A 7,511-nucleotide genomic window follows, 5' to 3' on the forward strand; every position below is an offset into this window, starting at 1 on the left:
GTACACATTGTCCTCTGCCAGAAAAAAGAAGGATATTTTAATTTTTAAAAAATCTGTTAGCCATAGTAACAACCTTTACTCAGAACAGACTTTAAGATTACCTTGATGTCTAAGGTATTACGTTTTTTCCCTTTGTTACATGATTGCTTTGATTTAAAAATGGAAATGTATTCATCAGCAGGTCATTAGGGACAAGTTCAATTTGTTCACACCAAATCCCCTACCCATAAGCCCTTATGACTTAAAGTTTCCAGTACTGTTTGTTCCTCAATTTTCATCATTCAGTAATGCCGTCTTGTTGCTTTTATTTATTAAATTTTATAGATCACATTTTTTCCAGTGGATTATCAGAATATACTTGTCATACAAGTTACTAACCTTGGTACACCCCCATCTTTAGAAGGAATTGGGTAGGTCAGAATTCAGCATTACTTAAAACAGACAAAAAGTATTATTAAGATGACTTTAAAATTAAAAAACCCCAAAAACATGGGTTAGCAGTTACCGAAAATGAGCTGAGAGACCAAGAACAAGCCTGGGCACATATCTAAAGTGCTTATTCAATTCACTTCTTCAGTATATCAGTAAACCAAGATGTAAATATAAACAAATGAAGTCTCTCCCTTCCCCACTCACAGATTTACACCTCTCAAATCAGTCCATAAACAGAGCATTAGCTAAAAGAAGATGCTACATTTGAGTTACCTTGAATGAATCAATTGCAGGAGGAAGTAATCACTCTTAACCAGTCACAACTAAATATGCAGGAAAATTAAATGCAGGAAAAAATAAAGGGTCTTCAGAAAACCTAATTTAAAATATACATTTTTTGTTAAAATGAAAACAGATGTAGAAACCAATTCCAAAAGAGAGAAAATGCTGAATTTCTGCCTAATCCCAGGCATAGAACCAAAGTATGCATTACCTCACTGGGGTCATCTAACCCCAGAGGATGAATTACAGAGGATGAAGGGCTACATGTGCCCCATTTCTTGTACTCATTCTATAAACAGGAGGTGGAAAAATACTGCCACAAGCTGGGTCCAGCCTCCAGAGCAGTTTAATCCAGCCTGCAAGGCTCCTATAGGGGCCAGAAATTCAGGAGTGGGGCCACTGCCAAAATTTAAGGCAGTATTTCCCAACTATTTCTAGCCCAAGGCACACCTACATTAATAAACATTTTCTATGGCACACCTGTTCTATGGCACCCCATCCTCATACATCTGCATTGTAGCTCATTGCCATGGCAAAATTCCATGGCACACCTGTTCATTTCTGACGGCACACTTAACGTGCCATGGCATACTGGTTGGGAAACACCGATCTAAGGTACAGAGCCTTGGTGAGGAGTCAATGGTAGGGGTCCAAGGTATGGCTCCATTAATCTCCATGCTGCCATTTGCCCCAGCACCAGTGGTAGGTTTGGATCCAGCCTGCAAGAATTCTTGCAAGGAGTCCTGCAGTCTAAAAATCCTCTACTTGCTACTAGGATACAAGCCTAGATGGACTTTGGTCTGATCCAATATTGCAGTTCTTATTTGGTTAACTCTTGCAGGGATATTGCTATATTTTTTAATATTCCATGCTTATGGAAAAATGCTCAAAAATATTAGCACAAGAGGATCAAAATCTATGAGTCTCTATATTAAAAATTATATATTTTAGAAGTCTCATGATATTTAAGGCAATTTTATGATTTACAGTATCACTTTGAATTGTTTCAAGACCCCAATATATTATTAATTAATTTATATTATTAATTTTTACCTTGCTACAAATTTTTCAGTTTAATTTAGAACCTTATATTTAACTTTGTTTGTATATATTTAGCATGTATTAAGTTTACAGCATAACTTTTAATGAAAATCTTTCTTTTATATGCATTTTAATAGTATGCTTAGCATGTCCCATAACACCTTGCCAGAAGCATAACTGAGAAAGCTAGTTGTGCTAAAATTTAGGGACAGTGAAGGAGTGGGATGTTCTCTTCTAAATATGAAGTGAAGAATAACTTTTACAAGTTCCAGGAAGCACTGGACCACTCACTAAAATTAAGCCATCATCCACACAATGGTTGAGAAGAGGTGAGCAACAAATCAGTCTTTTGAGGGCCCTGTTTTTTTAAATTAGGTTACATTACAAACCCAAACCAAATGAGTCTGATTACTTCCAAAAGTGATTGAATGGGCACTTCTATTGGTTAATGAATAGCCTTCTGCTATAGCCCACATATGGAATAAACTAATTTGACGGTGATCACCATATACAGGTTCACATCAAAAAAAGAAAGATTACAACTTTCTACCCAAATGCAGATGCTGAAAGTTAATTTTGTTTATACCTAGAACCTAGACATTAAGCAGCTGAAGAAAAAACTCCTCCAAATCAAAGAAGCCAAAAGAACCACTAACAATTTTCTGAATGCACCCTTCAAATTACTAGTGCTAATTTTCTTAGATGAGCACATTTAACGATACACTTTACTAAAGCCAGCTCTCACACTTGTTATTACAATAATATGGAAAACTGCCAGTTTGTTTCTCTTAAGTTGGAAACTGCATACAAGTCAAATAACCCTCCCAAATAAATCAACAAGGTTCTTAGATTTACTTGTGTCAAAATAATCAAACAATTCAATATGCTGAAAGAACATCTCATTGATCCAGAGGAACAGGGGATGAGTTTTAACTGTCAGACAGCAGCTTTATTAATGCAATGTACCATGCTTTTTTTATTTATTTTTTTTACACAGGGAATCTAGTCTGGGATTATAGATCCCTTCCATATGCTTATTTTAAAGAAGTTTTGCAGTAGCATATCTATAGTTCAATCTTTGGATCCCTCCCCCATGCCACCAAGCACAGAACAGGAGGTGCCCTTACCTCCCCTCTCCCTAACTGACAAAGGAAAGAATTCCCAGGTCTATTTTACTTTACCTCTCCCATTCTTTGTAATTTGAAGAGGAATTTTGAGTCTATTACTATCCCACCTTCCTACTTCTCACAGGGGGTAACAAAACATGTGTTTTACTGAGAAGTTGACTAATTAGCTCCAGAGTAAAGTATCACCATCTACCCATGTGGTGCTCTCAGGCCACAGTAAACTAATAAACTCTGCTGTAGGATAGTACTGCCCGATGCAAGTAGTACTATCCTATGGTGGAGTTATTTACTCTGCTGCAATGCATGCGTAGATGGTGACCAGTGCTGGTGGAGACATGAGGCTGCTACAGTGCAGGGGCTGCCTGCTGGCTGGCTCCACGTTATAGCATGCTCATGCCCCAGTCAGTCTCTCCACAACACAGTGAGCCAGGGTAGAGCAGCTCTGGGCTGGAAGGCTGACCCTGAGGAGCTGTGGCTCAATATTCTGCGGTCCTGGGCACACATGTAAATACTGCTCCTGTGAATAATAAACTCCATTGTGAACTGTACTGGAGTTCATTCAGAAGCATTAATTTCATGTGGAGAGGTGCCCACAGAGGCATTGTGCTTTTACCTTGTTGTGGGTCTAATGAGTGGTCAGAATCAGGAATTTTTCCCATTGTAGAAAAATTAGTGGATGCTTTTTTTTTTTTGGTCTTCCTTACAGCAGCCAATAGGCTCAGTTAGTGGAGTAAGTATAGGGCTTAGAAATCTAAACTTCAAAATTTTTAATCTGTTTTGACTTTTCAGAGATCAATGACAATAAAAAAATATTCAGCCTCCTTTGTCCCTGCCATTGGTTGGCCAGGAGGAAAATTATTTCCCAACATGCTCTCCTCCTATTCCTTCTGCAGACTCTTTCCAAGCAAGATCTGATCAAGTCTCATGTGCACTAAAACAGGCTGGGGACATATGACCATGGCACAGTCTCTAGTGAATGATGAAAATGAAATGAATTAAGAAAAATGGATGCTCTACTTTTAAATCTCAAAGAGGAAAAATCTATTGAGTCTTTACCCAGGATGCCTATCCCTTGCTTCATGAGTTGACAACTTAGAAAAGGCAAACAGAGGTCTAGAGAATATACTTTAAGAAGAAAACCTGTCCTGACAAGAAGCTGCACAAGATTAATCAACAGGCTTGTTTTGCCTCTAATTTTGTAGAATTTTATGAATAAAAAACTTGGTTGCACAGCTACAGGACTGGATGATACTACTTTAAAGGGTGCATAAAATGAACAATGATATCAGTAAAAAATTTGATGCTGTCAAACAAATGCCAAGTATCAGATTACAGATCAATCCATCCTGCCATCTCTTCTCAGATAAAACTCAGATTCAAAGGGGTAGTTTGTCTTTTTAAGGCATTTGGGGGGGGAATCAACAACACATGAAAGGCCCCAGGATTTGGATGGCCACAAAATAACCATCCAAGCAGAATCCTACCTTGATCAGGGGTTCATTCTGTTCCCTGGATAGCACAAACAACTAATGTATTTATCTATTTCTTTTGATAAAAAAGAACCCCAATATCCCAACATGGTATAGAGATATTATTTAGATTGTCTTCCACCTCATAACAACAAGCAAAATATCATATAGAGGACACATAGTGGCGATTTGTGGAAATTTTGCTTGCATAAAAATCTGGTAACTGGTACATAATAAAGCTGTTGTTGATACAGTCCCTTTTTTGACAAAGCACTTAAATACGTGCTTAATTTTAAGCATATGAGGAGTCTTCATGGGCACTTGCTTAAATAAAAAGTTCAGTGCATCTTTACATGCTTTAAAGAATCCGTACTATAATAAGTGATAATTAGAAACAAGCGATAAAATTTGAAGCTATTATGAAGTTTTGACTTGTTCAGCTGTTGCAGAAAAATGCTTCATAGAAAAAGCTGAGGATCAGTAATAGGTAAGAACCAGTTTCTGTAATCCTATGAGCTCACCAAACTTAGGAAGTTTGGGTAACTAAGAAGGAGAGCTCAGCTGCACTTTATCTTGGCTTTGATTTAACTGGGACTTTATAGGTAAATTTGATCATTGAATTTTGTAAAGTTTAGCCCCATTTGCTTTTTTTTTTCCTTTTAGCAGGTTTAAAATAGATAACCAACCAGTAGCTCAAGTCCCAAATTGTCCTGTATCTCAACATCACAACAGATTTATGGTGAATTTCTAGGACAGCTACTATATTTATCAGTATATGGTTATTTATGCTTGTTCTAAAATTATAAATTGCAATTTAAAGAAAAACTACTTCAAATGTTGATTGCAGATCTGGTTTAGAAGCAGTTTGCTGAAGAATAATGTAGTTAGAAGAGCAATTTGCATTACCAAAATACCTGAATGCACAGCCAAAATGATCTCCCTGTTCAAAATGAGAACTGAAAATTCCATCATTAAAATAGAAATTTAACAAAAGTAATAAAAACAACTTGGCAAAACTCAATCCTTATTTATCTTGTCGCTCCCTCTCCCCCCTTGAAAAAGACGGATAGTTTTCCAGAATAGTTTACTGGTCATATATAGATCTGGAGAACCTATCCAAAGTACTTTGTTAAATTTGGTTCCATTTTCTTTTTGAAAGTATTCTATGCAGAAATGATTTTTTGTGAATTTGAGCATTCAACATTCAATAAATATTTTATACAAACAAATTCCACCCTATCAATTTGCCTCTGAACTATTCCATTACTATTATTTTTGGGCATTGACTTTTTGTAATTGGCCACTCAAGCAGCAATGTTCTGTCTGATGAGAAGATCCTTCTAATTCATGGAGGTAGGAATTTGGTCAATATATTGCATATATTTTGGAAATCCATGTGGATTCATAAGAGAAAATGGACCCTGTTTACCAAAGTAAAATAATTTTCCTTCTTTTCCTTCAATAGTTTTACTTTGTTTTACTCCATTATGAAATTGTACCTTAAGTAACACATTCACTGATATTTGGGTTGTAACAGTATGGTAAATTAGATAGTCTGGAACTAAAATAATCAGTGCTGGGTGATGCCAATTTGGAAATAGCAACTGAATTCCTGCCAAAATATCTACTACAACATCTATGTTTAAATGTTTCTCTCATTTATACCATTCCTTTGTTTAGCTGAACTATTAACATTCGTTGACATTAACTACATTCATTTGAATTCATATGCATTACCTTTGAGACTGCAGGTGTATGCCCTGCTAATAATTCATGTTTAAATGGAAGACTTAAGGAGTACAAACTTTACTACCTCAGTGTTGTTGTATGTGACTATAAGCAGCTTGGTACTAAATTAAATGGTGTGAAAATAAATAAAGAGAAAATAAATAAACAATGTATGAAAAACGTTAAATAAAAATAGCTGTTATTCTCTTAAGGCTCTGAGTATAACCCAAATAATTTCAACTTTTATTTTAGCTTAGGCCATAAAAATCTCTCAGTGGAGAGAAAGCTGTATTATATAAATTTATCTATTATGTTTTTCCTGGATGTATTTTGTTTCCAGTTTATGAGAAATTAATTTGGTGATGGTCCTGATATTTTTGGCATAGAATTCACTATTCTTGATATAAATACGCAGTATTTAAAATGTTTCTGCATTAAATTAAAAATCCCACGTCAGCCCATATACAAAAAATATCAAGTCTTTTGAATTAAATACAGAGGACCAGAATCCAAGAGTGTTTCATAAACCTATTGGTTAATAAGGGTTTACTCGTTTATGCACTTAATACAAAATAGATCAATACTACATGTACACATCCTACATGTACATTATTTTTGTTAAACTATTACCATGACCTAATGTAAATTATCTCTAATTCTGCCGCAGTTCAGATTATCGTGAAGAACACTGACTAAATCATTGCTAAATTTAAAATGCTATTACAGGACAATGAAAGCCAGATACGAAAACCCAAAATACTCTGGTGTTTTAGCAAAGTTAAAAGGATGATATTTTTATTAGATTAATTTTATTCTCATATTCATCAATGCTACAAACAATTTTTAAATTTAATCCATTGTTTTAGCATATCTGTATGTTTTTAAGGTCATTATACTTCTTCCCCTCCTTTTTTAAAAATAAATGTGTATAGCCTTATGATGGATTTTTCCATCTTCCTAAAGATTTTCAGATACCATGATTATTGGTATCCCATAAATACTTAAGATATGGGTTTAAATGGTTCACAAGCCAACAAAACACAAAAAAGTCAATCTACAAGCAATTCTGATCCTTCAAGAGTAAAGGCCAAAGTTATGATTTAGCAGTCCTAGAAAGCTTTTTTAACCTGCTGGTTTTTAGTGGCGCTCTGCTGTATGTGAAATAGACCACCTATTCATCTCTGGTTGGGCTTTGTTTTCCTGGTCTCCTTGTCTTTTTTATTTTTTTGGCCACAATAGTGATGAGAAATACTTTGGAAGAAGAAATGTTCCTGAATACAATAACCAGTAGGGGTGCACCGATACAGATTTTTTGGGCCAATACTGATGGCCCATTATTAATAAGCCATATCAACCAATACTGATCCAATTGACGCTCCAGCCGCTTGGAGATCAGCATCTGGCTGGTGAGTCTGTTTGGGGAGGGGGGAGG

The 7,511-nt window shown here is 35.7% G+C and overlaps 1 protein-coding gene across 1 annotated transcript in view; it reads right to left on the minus strand.

Moving 5' to 3' along the window:
• Nucleotides 1-7,511, minus strand: part of HCN1 (hyperpolarization activated cyclic nucleotide gated potassium channel 1) — a 291,127-nt gene that overhangs the window by 278,579 nt on the left and 5,037 nt on the right. The gene's annotated exons all lie outside the window — the stretch shown is intronic.

The sequence above is a fragment of the Alligator sinensis genome, unplaced genomic scaffold (assembly GCF_000455745.1).
Source record: "Alligator sinensis unplaced genomic scaffold, ASM45574v1 scaffold573_1, whole genome shotgun sequence".
Taxonomy (NCBI): domain Eukaryota; kingdom Metazoa; phylum Chordata; order Crocodylia; family Alligatoridae; genus Alligator; species Alligator sinensis.